This window comes from Mastigoproctus giganteus, chromosome 3 (assembly GCF_048544385.1).
Source record: "Mastigoproctus giganteus isolate SK-2022 chromosome 3, ASM4854438v1, whole genome shotgun sequence".
In the NCBI taxonomy this organism is placed as follows: Eukaryota; Metazoa; Arthropoda; class Arachnida; order Uropygi; family Thelyphonidae; genus Mastigoproctus; species Mastigoproctus giganteus.
The window spans coordinates 25,601,806-25,618,528 of record NC_143577.1 but is presented as its reverse complement, the minus strand read 5'-3'; the positions used below and the strand labels follow the sequence as shown (position 1 = coordinate 25,618,528).

General features: G+C 36.8%; 1 protein-coding gene across 1 annotated transcript in view; it reads right to left on the bottom strand.

Moving 5' to 3' along the window:
- The window catches only part of LOC150087816 (deoxynucleotidyltransferase terminal-interacting protein 2), a 76,450-nt gene that overhangs the window by 669 nt on the left and 59,058 nt on the right, over window positions 1-16,723 (bottom strand). The window lies entirely within an intron of this gene.

Here is a 16,723-nt window from a genome sequence, read left to right as displayed (position 1 = left end):
TTCAATTTGAGACCAAATCAGTTAGGTAGGTCTATCATATGCAATGGCTACAGCTAGCTGTACCCGTTGTGAAAATTTTGCAATTGGTAGCAGAGTTTTTCTCTAGCTGTCCTACAGAAATGTAGTACCCATGTAGTATCAATATATACATGTAAATGTATTCAGGATTGGTCTTTCAAAATGATCCTGAATACATTAGCAGAAACATGAAAGGGTGTGTTTCTCCTTTGCCACAAGGTACATTCAACACAACCAGTCAGAGACATTTTGACTGTGACATACTTCTAAATCCTTAAATTACTTACCTTAAATAATCTAAAAACAAATAAACTCGAATTTAATAACAATAACGATAAAATGACGAGTTCTGAATGTATTAAACGTAACAAATGGCAATAAGTGTATGAGCTCGCATGCGCAACATGGTGACATATAGTGAGCTGTGATGGAATCCTAATGATTAGTTCTTTCTTTTAAGGTAGGCAATTTTGCAATTGGTAGCAGAGTTTTATTATTTCTTTTTTAAGAACTAAGGATACGATTGTGTGAATGTGCAAATTGTTAATCAGTTAAATAGTTAAAGTGCAAATTGTTAATCATAAAAAAATGCCTTATAAACTTAGACAACTGTTTAACAGTTAACGTTTTCCTGTGGCTCCATCTATGAAGTGAATGTTGAACTATTCTCGTTTGTAGTAAAAAACTGTCCTTTACTGTAAAATAAAATTAATTAAGAATTTTTTAATTTTAACAACTTTCTGCACACCCAGGAAGAAATATCTTCAATTTGAGATCCCTTCCAGCCCAATCGATTAAGCCTATCGTTCACACTGATGGAGCAAAGAAAACCGTTTCCGTATCAAATATATAGATGCAATCTAATACAAATATATTTTGAAAAAAAAAAAAAAAAAAAAAAAAATTTTAAATTTAAATAAAGGTAGCGATGTTTGCTTCAAAAATCTGGTTATCCACCTCAAAAGTCAAAGCCATAGTTCTTGCATATAATCTTGAATATACAAGAATGGAATGCCAAAATAGTCTGTGCACCACAGAAAAAATTATAAACAATGTGTTATTGGATTATTGGTGAGCTGATATGCCTTAAGGGATTTTGCCAAAGGTGGAGGGATCCCCTTCATGCCTTTAAGCACTTCCATCCCTTAGGCCAAATTCAAGACAAGGTATCTTTGCCCACATTTCAAGTAGTGTTCACTACAACATAAGGCCTAATGCTAACTAAAAACATCTAAGGTTGAAAATACAAAGAATATCCCTGTAAGAATCAATTCTCCACCATTCGCTACTAAATTCCCTTTGCTGGAAAATACTTTTAAACTATCCTCAAATATGAACAAGTCAGTGTGACCAAACAGAACCTGTCTGTATGCCACCCACCAAGTTGTACGTTAGAAGTTAAACTGAGTATGCTGCCAAACAGAATACTATGGCTGAATTTTCTTCCCTGCACTTTAAACTTTTCAATGACTTTTGTGTTCATTATCAAGGTATAGATTCTTCTTGTTGTTTTGCAATCAACAGACTGATTTGAATCTCCACATTGATTGTTGACTTAGCATTAATATTAGTAGAGGCACATGATGCAAGAAAGCTGACTTTGCCACTAAACATCCTCAACCTGCTCTCTCACAATGCCCTCAGGTTCCATACACTGACTATAAGTTGGTCATATGCAAAGCGTGCTATGATAAATGGGCACAGATCTGGAAAAGTAACACCAACAATAAACTTTACCAGAAAAAAGACAATCCAAAGGTGTGGCTCTCTGGCTACCGACAAAACAGACGAGAGGAAGTGGTACTGGCAAGACCCAGAATTGGACACACTCATCATACTCATTTCTTCCTATTATTGGAAGAAAATCCATCTCAGTGCTCATCCCATCACACAATTACGGTCAGTCATTTTCTGGTTGATTGTCCCTTACATTCAATGATCTTGTCAAACATTTTTCGGTCTTTCTCCACATTGATTATATCACCTGATTTATCTAATTTCTTAGGAAATGAAGCAAATATTGAAGAACTTTTATTATATCTAAAACATATTGATTGTACAGAAGCATATAATTTAACATCTCTAACGATATACTTCTTGTGAATAAACGATGAACAGACACAATTTGTCATTAGTAGCCCTTGTGTCGTTAAATCCAATACCAACAACAACAGCAAGAAAGCAAGCTTATATAGCATCAGCCAAAAAAAAAAAAAAACCTTTCCATTTCACCCATCCATTAACTCCAAATGCTTGTCTAGTTCTGCCTTGAACTTATTTAAGTTTTCGACATCCACCATGACAAATGGAAGTTTGTTCCAACTATCAACCACCCACTGGCTAAATGCAAATTTCTGCACATCTATTCTACATTTGCCTTTCCTCAATTTGAAATTAAGTCCCCTCAAGTGAGTAATCTGAGCAGAGGAAGAATCCCATCAGAATTGAGCTTGCTCAAACCATTCAAGGCCTTATATACCTCAATTAGGTTACCTTGCAGGTGCCTAGTCTCCAGATGTGGTAATTTGCAGAACTTAAATCTTTATTGGTAACAGCAACCCTTTGTTCCACTCACCATTCTCAATGTACTTCTCTGTACTTGTTCCAGCAGCTCAACATACTCCCTAAAATGAGGCCTCTAAACCTGTATGCAGTACTCAAGGTGTGGCCTGACCAATGCCTATACAAGGGGACAATCACCTCCTTATTCCTGCTAGAAAAATTTCTGTATATCATTGACAAGACACCAGGAGCTACTCTTGCAGATCATCTGCACTGCTCAGAAAACTATATATCTGAGTGCACAATTACCCCCAGGTCCTTTTCATTCTCTACCACCCTCAGTGTAGTACCACACAGTTGATACATTACTCTGGGGTCACTGCTACCCATATGCAATACTTCACATTTGTCAATGTTAAACTTCAGTTGCCACCTCTCACAGCCCATCTGCTCATTTTCTAGATCCTGTTGCAGTAGTGTACTGTCATTAGTATCATTAACAACCCTGCAAACTTTCGTGTCATCTGCAAACTTAGACATTAAGCCTGATATTCCATCATCAATATCATTAATAAATACAGAAACCAACAATGGACCCAAAACTGAACCCCGGGGGACTCCACTAATAACATTAGTCTACAAAGAGCAGTGTCTATTGATTACCACTCTCTGTCTTCTCCCACTCAACCATCCCTTTATCCATAGCAGTAATTTGCCTCCAATGCCATACTGCTCCAATTTGTGCAACAGTCTTCCACGTGCAACAGAATCAAAATCCTTCCTACGATCCAAGTACACGATATCAAAATTATTTTTTGCATCCAGTTTCTTTGTGACCACATCATAGTATCCAATCAAATTTGTCAGACAAGACTTCCAACAAACCCATGCTGTGTCTGAACTATAACTGCAGTCTTGTCTAGATGATCCTGCATTTCTTCTTTAACCAGTGACTCCGTTATTTTCCATGGAACTGAAGTTAAACTAACAGGTCTGTAATTACTCGTGTCACCCTCTGATCCCCCTTTGTGAATTGGGGACACATTTGTACATCTAATCTAGTCAGTGTTGTTCATACTTTTGTCTCTTTTACACACTACTCGGGCCATGATCTTATTTATTTTTAGATTTGTTTTTGCTGGTGTATTTATAACTTGAATGGAAGGCATTTCAGGCATTAAGGCCTAATGATGCTAACTAGCAATTTGGTGTGCTAGCAGTGGCCGGTTTGCCTTTTTTTTTTTTTTTTTTTTATTTTATTAAATGAATGTTAAATAGTAATTTTACTAGTTAAATACTAAATTTGTACGATCTTATAGTTAAAGAACCATGTTGAAAAACAGTAATATAAAAAATAAAAATAAAATCGCAATTTGAAAAGGAATATAAAAAGGGCTAGGTTGGAAATGGAAAATTACATTCATCCGCTTGGCCATCTCTCCGCTACTTTGTTAGCTCTGAATTAGTAAATTGATAAGAGGAGTTTACCTCAATATAGTACGTGGAACACTTCCGTATGATACCCTCCAGAAATTAAAACGGAAAAAACGAAAAAATCGACAACTTACCGGTACATTAAAGTAAAATATAAATAATTAAAGTGAAATATAAATAATTAAATAATCAATTTAACACAATTCAAAATCAATTCAAAACAATTAAAATTCAAATTAACGCAATTAAAAGAATCTAACGAAAATATTCAAAACGATTTTCCTTCCTGAAGCTGACAATGCTTTTCGACCGACTGTCGTGATCACAGGAATGAAAATTATCGAATCAGGCTAAACCTGCAACTTAAATAGTGATTATGTGTCTTCGCGCATGCGCGTAAAGGTCCACGCATCGGAGATCAAATATGGCCGCCGAACATTAACAGAATTCTCGTGTAATTTAATTTCAACGGTTTCTGCAATTAATAGTCGCGTATAATTACGTTGAACGTTAAGTATTTTGGCCTCGTTAAATAAAAAAGTATGTTTTTCGTTAATGGCATGAAAGGCTAATTCTGACGCTGCTGAACGAGAAGCACGAACAGAGGCTTCGTGTTGATTTACACGGATATTAAGAGAAAACCGCGTGGAACCCTGATAAGACGAGTCGCAATCACCGCAAGAAATGTTGTATACTAGATCATTAATTTGTGTTGCGAACGCCGAAAGAACCGAGCGATTGTTCAGTATAGTGTGTAACTTCCGTATAGGCCTAGCTATAATTTTAAATTCGGTATCTTTAAAGAATCTGTTAAGCTGTTTGTGCCACTGTTCAACATATGGGACAGAAATAAAGAATTTTTTGATATTACTATTGTTGATTGGTGCAGTATTTTGTATCCTATCCTTAGCTTGTACCCTAATTCGATTTATTGTGTTAATGGGATAACCCCTGTTCAAGAATCTGCTAGTTAATATTTGTATTTCTGAGTCTAAAGCAGAATCCGTCGTTGAATATTTATAGGCATTTAGAAATTGATTAAAGATAATCGATCTTTTGTAGGTGAACGGGTGGTAGCTATTATAATGTAGAAGCATACCGGTGTTTGTGGGTTTTCGATAGATGCTAAATTGTATTTTGTTCGAGTCCCGGGTAAGCGTGAAATTTAGAAAGTTTAATGACTTAGTATCCGTATCTTCCCTTTCCAATGTAAATTTGAGTCTAGAATGAATATTGTTAAACGAATGTAAAATATCTTGGATAGTACTACTATCGGTAATAACTAGAACATCGTCTAAATACCTCCCATAGTATGTGATACGGGGACGAAAAGGTGTCAAATGTATCTGCTCAATCGTTGAGAGATAGATCTCTGACATTAAGCCACTCAGGCTCAAACCCATTGGTAATCCAAAAATTTGTTTGTACACCTTGTCTCGAAAGGTGATGTAGTTAGCCTCAACTAATAGTTTAATTAAGTGAAAAATCTCCTTTATAGGCAGCTTCGTATAATTAATCGGTGTCGAGTTTTTATTTAACATATCCCAAATAATATCTAATGTGTATTCAACGTTTACATTCGTATATAATGATGTAACATCTAATGAGAATAAATTGTCATTGTCGCCGAGTTTACAGTCTTTAAGATTATTAAATAATGTATCGTAATTCTTAATCCCAAATTGTATAACCTGTCTAAAAGGTTTTATAATGTTATATACATGTGTGGCTAAGGCTGAAAATGCCGAGTTCCTGTAGGAAACAATAGGTCGAATCGGAAATCCAGGCTTGTGTAATTTTACCTGACCAAAAAGTGCAGGAATATTGTATGTTCTGGACTTCAATTCCTTCAACTGAACCATAGTAATGTAGTCGTTTTTACGATATGTGGTTAACGTTTTATTGTATTGATTTACCAAATTGGTAAACAGTGTCGGGTCCACTTCACAATAAGTGGAGCTATCAGATACAACTGAATCTAACTTATTAATATAATCATGTCCACTTCACAATAAGTGGAGCTATCAGATACAACTGAATCTAACTTATTTCTAACTAATTTACTAATATTATTACCAACGTAGAACATATTGAGTAATACAGCTCTGATTCATACTATCTAGTTAGCTCTGAATGGACAGATAGCCATACGAAATGAATGTCTTATGCATACCTGTTTCTGTAGTCCCAATAACAGTTTTACTATTATTAATTATTTTCAATTTTGGTATATCCCAATTAATTTTGATAATATGGGTCCAAAAGTTAAATTTATTTTACGTTTGGTATTTACGGCAAACTGGAATTGGAACCCAAAGCCCAATGGGTATGCATTAGTATAAAATACTGCAGTATTTACTGGAAATCTCCGAAAAACATTATGGGTGGCGGCCAGTAGGTGAAGATACCATATTATTAGTCTGGCTGAATTTGCTGGCCTGGCAGCAATCATAATGATTTTATCAAATTCTAGGTTTTCACCACTCCGTGTTAATGTTTAATGAATAGAAAATTTAGATTAATATCTAAATGGATCATTTTGATATTAACTAATAAATTTGTAAATGTTAATGTAAAGTCATTTTTGAATAGATTAGAATTAAAGGTAGATAGAGAGAGGAATAAAAAAAATAATTAAAAAATAAAAATAAAATGAGGAATAAAAAACAAGAAACATATGTACAGCACCAACTGCACAATTAAAAACACCAATATGAAAATTAATAGTTTTTTCCTTTTATAGCAATATGAGACATAAAATAAATAATAAAGTTTATAAGATGCTACTAGTAGCTACAGGGACAAAAATCCAAATAGTTTGAATTTAATACATAGTAATAAATTTGAATTTAATACATATTAATAAACTTGAATTTGAAACATATTGAATCTGAATATGAAAAGCTGAACTTGAAATTAAATTAAGCTATTAAGCATTTAGCTCAACTTTTTCAGCCTTCATCAGAAATCATTAGAGACATTAGTAAGCCACAAGCTTTAAATTCTAACCATTTAATAAACACTACCATGGGTTGCAATGGTAGTTTATTAAAAGACAAGTAATGACATGCTGTATGGTTACTGCACAAAGATAAGTAAGAACATGCTGTATGGGTATTGCAGAAAATTTTGCACATTGGGATCAGATAAGACCACGAAGGACCCGATAAATTCTGACATAGTCATGTAGCATTCAATGCCTCCAATCCACACATTATTAATAATACGAGTCCCGAAGGTGTTAATGGAAGCAAAATCTTCCCTTATACAGAAGATTATATAAACTGTCTTTACTAGCAGAACCAGTTTAAAATTTAGAAAATGCAAAAGTTATGTATGACATGTCAATACATGCACAATAAACATAACACTACAATAGATAACATTCCAGTTTTTTGCCATATGCAATATGCTATATACATCATTACCTGTATGGAACATGGAATACAATAAGTTGGACAAACAAGCATGGAACTGCATTTCAGTTAAAACTTACACAGATCACAAATTAAAAAATTTGGAGAGAGACCCACCAACTGTAAAACAGAAAAAGTTTCAGATAAATACACCAACGAGATTGAACTAAAGCACTTTCAAAAACACAAGTTCAGCAATATATCTACAGCTATACTAAATATAGAAAAAAAAAAAAAAAACAGTGAAATCATGGAAGACCTCTTCATACTACACTATAAATCACTTTAACCTTATGGGCTAAATTTCAAAATAGCAAAAAGCTTAATTTACAGTACTCGCCTCATATCCATTTTGGTGTGATGGAAGTTAAGGAAGAAGCATGGTTGTGTGAATTAGAAACTTAATATGAATGGAACATAGCTGTTGCATTATTATAATTATGATTACAATTTTAAAAAAATTAAGATATTTGCTCAAAAAAAAAAAAAAAAAAAAAAAAGGGAAGTGCACATCCCGTTTCTTGGTTGTCATATTTAAGACCTGTGTGTTAACACAGATAAGGTAAGTAGTTGATGAAAAAAGCTAATAGTCGTGAACGGGCGAGTTTTGAACTTTTCGTCTTCAGTTAGCATTGTGTGGTAGAGAACGTGAAGTATTTAAAGAAAGTTTATTTTCCGTGATGCAGTTCAGTAAATGCAGAAATTTCACGTGTCAAGTTTCAAATGGGAGACAGGTTTATGGGGAGTTTAGTGTTTAACACATTTAATGAAGTGTATTGCCGAAACCACTCGATAATGAGAGCTTCATGTTGAAGGATCTTATAATTGGAATTCAATTTAATAAATGTGATTGCTGAGTCAAATAATAACATCAGGAATGGACATGTTGTGTGAGTTCTGTATGTGTTTGGTTGGTTTTGAAACTGTTGAAGTGATAATATGGAGAGTACGGCACCAATGTAATATCCAAGCCTAGGCGGGCTTCGAACCCGCAACCTTTGGGTTGCCAAGCAGGCACTTTACCCACCTGGCTAGCCTGGTCGGAGATCAACAGTTAACAGATGAAAACATTGTGCCACTTAAGCAACTGGTCTGTATGTGACATTTCAATGGCAGCCATGTTTCAATCATCATGAAACAACCTGAAAAACCTCAAAAGCTGACAGAATGTGACAGGAGAGTCCTGAAAAGAATCATCCACTCAGAGTGATGGCCAATGTTATCACAGTACACACAGGCCCTCAGTGACATGATTGAGAAACATGTCAGCACCAGTACAGTGTGGAGAATGCTGCATAATATGGGTTATCACTGTCATGCAGCTACCCATAAGCCATAATCACCTTGACTAATGCCAGACACTGTCTACCTTGATGTAAGGCCCACTGTTCTTGAAGTGTAGACCAATGAAAGATGTGCTTTGGAGTGATGCACCATGGTACATAGTCTACCAGTCTGATAGTTGTGCTTGGGTGTGGCAGATGCTTGGAGAAAGCTACTTGCTAGACTATTGTGCAGTTTGGCAGAGGTAATGCGATGGTTTGGGGGTGCCTTTCATGGTTTAGCCTAAGACAATTGTCTGTTTTTGGATAAAATCATGAATGCTGAGATCTGTCTAGGTGTCCTGGACAATAATGCATTACCTATGTTTAGAGAACACACTGGGGAAGACCCATACCTGTATCAGCAGGAGAATGCTCTATGCCATGCTGCTTACATTGTGGCTGCTCTGAGGTTAGGGCTCTGGGCCAGCCAAAGCCCTGATCCAAATCCTATAGAGGACCTTTGGAATGAATTAAATCATTGAGCTTGTGTGAGGAGAGACTGCCCAAAAAACAAAGCTGAACTGGTTGCTGCTTTTAAGGCTGAATGACAGAAAATACTGGAGGGCAATTAACAAAAAAAAAAAAAAAACTGGTAAAGTTTTCTATGAAGGGTAGAGGCTGTCATAAACACTAGTTTCAACATGCGCATTATTAGTTTTCCTGTAAATAAAGGTTATTTTGTACATATGCAAGTGCCTGGATATTAATGATAGGGGTGTGTGCATGTGCACGCAATCAGACCTCTCTTTGACAAACATCCATATAATAAATTTTTTTGATTTCCCTTTGGTCATTACATTGAAAAAAGTTTCCTTATAATGAAGAAAATTTCCATATAACGAACTGATTTTGAGATACCTGGGTTCACATTGTTCGCACCTCTGGTCTTTAGGCAACAGAGATGATGCTGCAAAAAGCAGGAATAGAGAGATTTTTGCAGCATCATAAAGGGATTAAGAATTAATCTCTTTAGATTTTAAGAGCAAATTCTTAAGAGCACAAATTAAGAGCTAAAACATTCCACATTTAGTGGTGCCTGTAAAATCTCTACAACCACCTCTACTGTACCGACAAGCCACACTGGTCAACTGCTATATATGTGTCCACAGCCCTGGTCAGCCTGTTTTCTACTGTTGGCACCCTATTAGAGAATTGGGAGAGAGTGATTTTCCTTTATCCTGGAAATTCATCTGTTGTTTCACAGAAATGAGTCATCCACACTTTCACCTGTCTCTGTTTACATGGCAGGTACAAGTGGTCCCTAAATCAGTTTTGTTTTAGATGCTGTGCAAAGTAACCTTACAATGTGTAGGAGGAAATCCTTGAGTATAGTAGAAAAAGTGGAAGCTTAATAGTGTGAATCATGGCATTAAAAAAAAAGAAATCACTTTAAAATTTGGTATTTCCCTCAGTAGTGTGTTATCCATCCTGAAAAACCATGTTTCAGTTCTCAAATTGTTCAAGGAAGCGGGAACCAGTCAGAAGCGTGAAAAATTATGCCAGTATGAAGATGTAGATGAAGCCATTTTTAAGTGAGTGAAGTTGCTTTGAGACCTAAACCTGCCGATATCAAGGCCATTAATAAAAGAAAAGGTATGGAGTATGCATCTTTGCTGGTGTATAAAACATTTCATGCCAGTTCTGGTTGGCTAGACAAATTTAAAAAGTGCCATGGCTTACTTATACACCATAAATTGTCAAACTAATAGATTAAGCTTATCTGCAAAAAGATCTAAACCTCTCAAACACTTCTTAGTTCATTTCACAAATATACGTGGTCTCAATTCTAATCTGAAAGATGACCATATCCACTTGCAGTCTGCCAAACCCCATGTACTTTTTCTGACAGAATCTCAGTTATCGGTTGATTCAACTACTGCTCACCTCAGTTGCCCAAACTATTCACTGTATGATTCCTTTCGCCTCAAAGGTGGTACTTGTGCATATGTTCATTCTGATATTCCCTGTCAGAGACTTGGTAATTTTGAATCTCCTCTTTTCGATCTTCTCTGGCTTAAAATCTCTCTACATCACTCAGTCAAATTCATCTGGTGTCTCTACCGTTTTCCCAACTCCACTAATCACTTGGAGCTCTTTGACTTCCTCTCTTTGCAACTTGACTTTCTCCAGTCCAACTTTCCTAACAGTGAGGTAATTTTCCTTGGTGATTTTAATGTTCGCAACTCCAGCTGGCTTCTGTTTTCTAGTCACACTGACCCAGCTGGTCGAGATGCTGAGACTTTTGCAATTACTAATGACCTTGCACAGATTGTTCATTTACCTAAAAGAATACCGGACAATCCTAATCATACAGCCAACACGCATGATCTTTTTCTCACAAACAACCCTTCTAAGTACACGGTCGAAGTGAGAGGTCCTTTAGACACTTCAGATCACAACTTGGTGATTGTCTCTTCTCCAATGGAGCCTTTATCTCATGGCTAATCCCAACCTCGTGTTGTTTGGCATTACAAGAATGCAAAATGGGATGACCTGCAAGATTTCTTTTCTTCTTTCCTTGGTCGGATTACTGTTTCAAAACTTCTGATGTCAACGTTTGCTCAGATCGTGTCAGTGAAATTATTCTTGCAGGAATGGAATCCTTTATTCCACACTCCACTTTAAAATCTAGTCCTTTATCTAAACCTTGGTTTTCCAATAAATGTGCTAAGGCTGTTCAAGAGAAGAATGTTGCATATCATAATTGGCTTCTTTCCAATTCTTTGGTTTCATTTTCTGCCTACACGAAAGCTCGCAACAATTGTAAAGCAGTTATTAACCAGTCCAAACTAGATTTTGAACAGGCTAAGAGTAGAAAATTTGCTTCTTGCCCTAATGGTAGCCGAGCATTCTGGTCTTTTGCCAAAGCTATTGGCCGCAACTTTTGCCCATCTCTGCTCCCACCTCTGTCAAAGCCAGATGGTTCTGTTGTCACTTCAACCAACGATAAAGCTAACATGCTAGCATCTCATTTTTCTTCCAACTCATGTATTGATGATCTTGGTAAAACACCTCCCACCATTCCCAACACACTTCATTCAATGCTTCCTGTGGTCTTCCATCAAAAGGACGTCAGAAGGATATTGACGAATCTTGATGCTAAGAAAGCTCCAGGTCCTGATGGTATTTCTCCACTTGTTCTCAAAACCTGTGCTCCTGAATTTACTCCTGTTCTTTGCTGGAAAAAAAAAGGTGTTTTTCTGTCTGCTTGGAAATTTGCTCATATCCAACCAGTTCCTAAAAAGGGTGACAAATCCCTCCCATCCAATTATCGTCGAATTGCAATTACTTCTACTCTTTCTAAAGTAATGGAGAAATCAATTAACCGCCAACCCTTAAACTACCTAGAAACCTTCTGTCTGATCAACGATTGCCAGTATGGATTCCGTCAGTGTCAATCCACTGGTGATATTCTGGCTTATGTTACCCATTTATGGACAAATTCAATGGAAAAGTTTGGTGAAACACAAGCAGTTGCTCTTGACATCTCAAATGCTTTCGATCATGTTTGGCATAAAGGTCTTCTATACAAGCTTCCATCTTATGGTTTGCCAACTGTCTTTTGTAATTGGTTATCCAGTTTTCTCTCTGATCGCTCACTGAGGGTGATGGTAGATGGCTCTCCGTCTTTTGTCAAATATCCAGCATCTAATGTCAATTGTCTAATGTCAAATATCCAGCAAGGTTTGTGCTAAGAAGCGTAGGGATAGTTATTGGGTTTTAATATAGTCGGTTCAGCATGACACCTGCTATTATAGTTATTGTTGTAATTAGGGGTTGAATTTGGACTTCCAGGTTGTAGTGCAGTCAGACAACGAGCCTTGTCTGAGCACAATGAACCCGAGGGTCTAATAGGGGCCAAACAGTTGCTCTGTGACCTTATAAGGGTTAGAGTTGGGGTGACGTAGGGTTAAACTGGCTTGAATGGCTGTTTTAACATGGTGTCTGATGAACTTGACAGGCATTTTTTTTTAAATTAAAGTAGTTTTTAGTTTTTGTAATGCGTCCAGTATGTTTTCCTGGTTACTACTGATATGTATTATTCTTTTAGTCTGATTTCTGATTACATTACCATGCATTTGTTTAGCTAAATTGGTCTCCCAGTTTGTGAGTCTAATGGCTTGGAAGTTAAAATGGTCTCTTTTTGTCAAAATGTTTTGTGTAAATTTTATTATCTTTGATGGTTATTTCGATGTTGAGGTATATGTCTTGTAGATGGCTTTTGGGATTGGTACGTTCGATGGTGAGATCTGTGGGATATATTTCTAGTGCTAATTTGTCAAATTTATCACAGTTCACAACTAAGACATCGTCAATGTATCTGAAGAAGGTTATGTTGTCTTTAATTTTCTTTTCGTAGTGGTGCAAGTAAAGGTTGGCAATGAAACTCGAACTGCTTGCTCCCATCGTCACCCCCTACTTTGCAGGAGGTTGGCAATGGGTGCAATGGGGGGTGGTATATATATAATAAAAGAATAATTGTATAAAGAAGCTAAGTAATCATGGAGGGTGGAATGTAACAGTACAAAAAGGAAGATAACATTATGGATCAGGGACACTGCATTAGCAAAACGTACCCTACAACCATAATGTGTATATATATATAAAATATATTGTATGTAGAAAGTGTGAAGAAGAAGATTTTGGTTTAAACCTATTGAATCTACAGTATACACCAGAAGTGAACTGCAGTGCTGTAGCCACGTGTTGAGAACGAAATTTTAAAATTTTGCGGTAAGAAAAAGGTCTAATAAATTGTGCCAATAAATGTAATTATATTACGTAGGGCATACAGATCATGGATGACCTTACAGAAGCAAGTAAAAAGAATTGAAAAAACTAAAGTAATGAATATCGGAATAGGCAGGAAGAAAGGGACTTACCGTTACCTTGTAAAACTGACCAAATGACCAAGATGGTGGCGTGCTGGTATATTTATGTGTAGGTATGCTAGCAGCTCCTAGCATTAGAAAATGGTGTGGAGAGAAAAAATAAAAATTGTGGTATGGTGTCTGTATAAATTGAAACGAAACACAGAAATACAGACACCATACCATAATTTTTTTTTCCCTCTCCACACCATTTTCTAACGCTAGGAGCCACCAGCGTACCTACACAAATATACCGGCACGCCATCATCTTGGTCATTTGGTCAATTTTACAAGGTAACGGTAAGTCCCTTTCTTGCTACTTATTCTGATATTCATTACTTTAGTTTTTTTAATTCTTTTTACTTGTTTCTGTAAGGTCATTCATGATCTGTATGCCCTACGTAATATAATTACATTTATTGGCACAATTTATTAGACTTTATTCTTACCGCAAAATTTCGTTCTCAACACATAGCTACAGCACACGTGTACCATAGCATACAGAACGTGTCAGAAACAGAAGCAAGAACACTGCAGTCTTTCTCATAATTTCAGTGGATGACCTCTGACGAAGACACTGAAATTGTGAAAAACACTGCAGTGTAATCTTATTTTGGTCACCTTTTCACTTCTTATTTTCCTGTCTCTTTCTTTTTCATACCATATATCGCTACATTCCTTATCCATTTAGTCGAGTTCACTTCTGGTGTATACCGTAGATTCAATAGGTTTAAACCAAAATCTTCTTCTTCACACTTTCTACATACAATATATTTTATATATATATATATATACACTATCATTGATTTGTATTAAATATTAACATAAATTAAATTATAATAAAGTGAATAAATAAATAATTATTTATTGATTATTTATTCAGTTTATTATAATTTAAATTTCGTCAACATTTAATATAATTCAATAGTAATGGGTCGATATGCTAATTTAGCAACGCCCGTGTCGCCATCTATTTTCCTTTTTCTTCTATATAAGCTGATTCAGCTTACAGTATGTCAGTGGTGTGGCTCTGCTCTAGAGTGCTGTCTTTTTTATAGTTTATTTTTCACTGCATAAGGACCACCGCCGTGCAAATCCTCTGCACTGGTGGATCGTTCGGAGGAGGGAGGGTGAAATGGTACTTCGATCTTTTCACCAAGGCGAAGATTTGTATAGCGATTGAAATGCAGCGATTCCATGACCATTATTGGCCTCGTGGTCCTCTGTCGATATGGGGCATAATGGTCAGTCTATATTTTATTTTAATTTATTTTGATTTTGTTATCATTTGGTAGTTCCTTTAACCCTCTTTTGGTGATATTTCACGTCTTTCGGAACTGGTACCTCTGGGGGGTACCGCTAAATTATTATATAATTGGCATTATTCTAAAATTTGTATAGTTTTTACTAATCGGATTTAAAACTCGAAATTATACAAGGGATATCGGGCTACTATTATGTCTATTTCTTTTTTTTTCATTCGTTTGTTTATTTGGGTTATTTATATGTTAATTTTCGCTCTACAGTTTTTGCCGTACTACTGGCTTATGTTTTATTTTATTTAATTTAAAAATTGGATATATATATATATATATATACACAGCTAGTCAGTGTTGTTCATACTTTTGCCTCTACTATATACACTGAGTGATCACTGAATTATGACTACTCCTATGAAAACTGAATGCGACATGTTGACCACATGAAGTACAAGAGTGCAGAGTTAGTCGATCTACGTAGCATAGATAAGGTGCCAGTGGTTGTTCAGTAGGTAGTAAGATTCCGAGCGTGATGGGACACTATGGAAAGGCATATCAGGCATCTGGATACACCAATCACCTCCATTGCTAGCTGCATTGCACACAGCTTGGTTGGCCATACCTCCCGAACACTTCCGACATCTTGTTGAATCAATGCCATGTTGGATAGCTGCTGTACTGAGGGCAAAAGGAGGACTATGAAGTATTAGGTAGGTGATAATAATTCAGTAATCACTCAGTGTATATACATATATATGCTTGAGCAAAAACATTATTATCATCTGTCTCCACAAGTAGTGCCTTCCACAGACCTAGGAATGGAATTGCTGATTGGCACAACATATATAATGAAGGCATGGGTAGTGCCTGTCAGTTCATTAGTATGAAGCCTGTGCAATGGGGAAAGGGAAGAACCTCATGGGGTTTGAATGGGGGAATGAGCTGTGGTGGTAGGAAGACAGGGTCAGCATCTCATCAACCACAGGCATTGTTGGCTGTTCGAAGGTTGCCATAGTGAAGGTGTGTGATGACTTACTAGGTGGGTTCTGAAAATGGACACACACCCGCCTAACCTGCTGGGATAGGGAGACTACCACTGGTTGACAGATAAGGAAAATGGCAGCTCGCATGTGCTGTCTGGAACAACAGATGGTTCACAATCCCTCACTTAAATGGCAGTGGGGTGCAGAGAGAAATGTTTCCAAGCATACTCTCCAGTTGACGTTCTTGTGGATAGGCCAATGGAGTAGGTAACCCATTCGTGTGCCCCATGTTGACCAACCATTATCGACAACTCTGCCTGCAGTGGGCACAAGAGCATCATTCCTGGATGTTGGATGACTCAAGGTTCCAGCTCCATCATGCTGATGGATGAGTGTGTATTCAACAAAAGGGGAACCAGACTGCACGGCTGGATGAAAACCATCTGGTAGCAGTGGTATCATTGTTTTGGAGATGTTTTCATGGACATCACTGGGTCCCCTCATCCCCACTGAACACCCCCTCATTGCCTGATCCTACCACGGCATCATTTTGGACATTTTGCCCTAAATGGCAACCATATATCCAGATGTCAATGGACCCTTTCAACAAGACAACATCCCATATAACAGGGCTCACATTGTGCAGAATCATGTTCAAGCATTTCATGTGTACTCCCGGCCACTAAATTCCTCCAACATCAATCCCATCGAGCATTTGTGAGATGCAGTAGAAGATGGTATATTCACCAGTCCACACCAGTGCTCACTCTAGGACAAGATTCTGTCCAGCTGGTGCAGGATACTTGGGGACATCTTTCCCAGTCATATGGAGTTGTGTCACACTGGGTGCAAATTATCATGGCAGACACGCTATTAGATAGTTGGACATCGAGTGTGGCTCATGAGAAAGAGAGC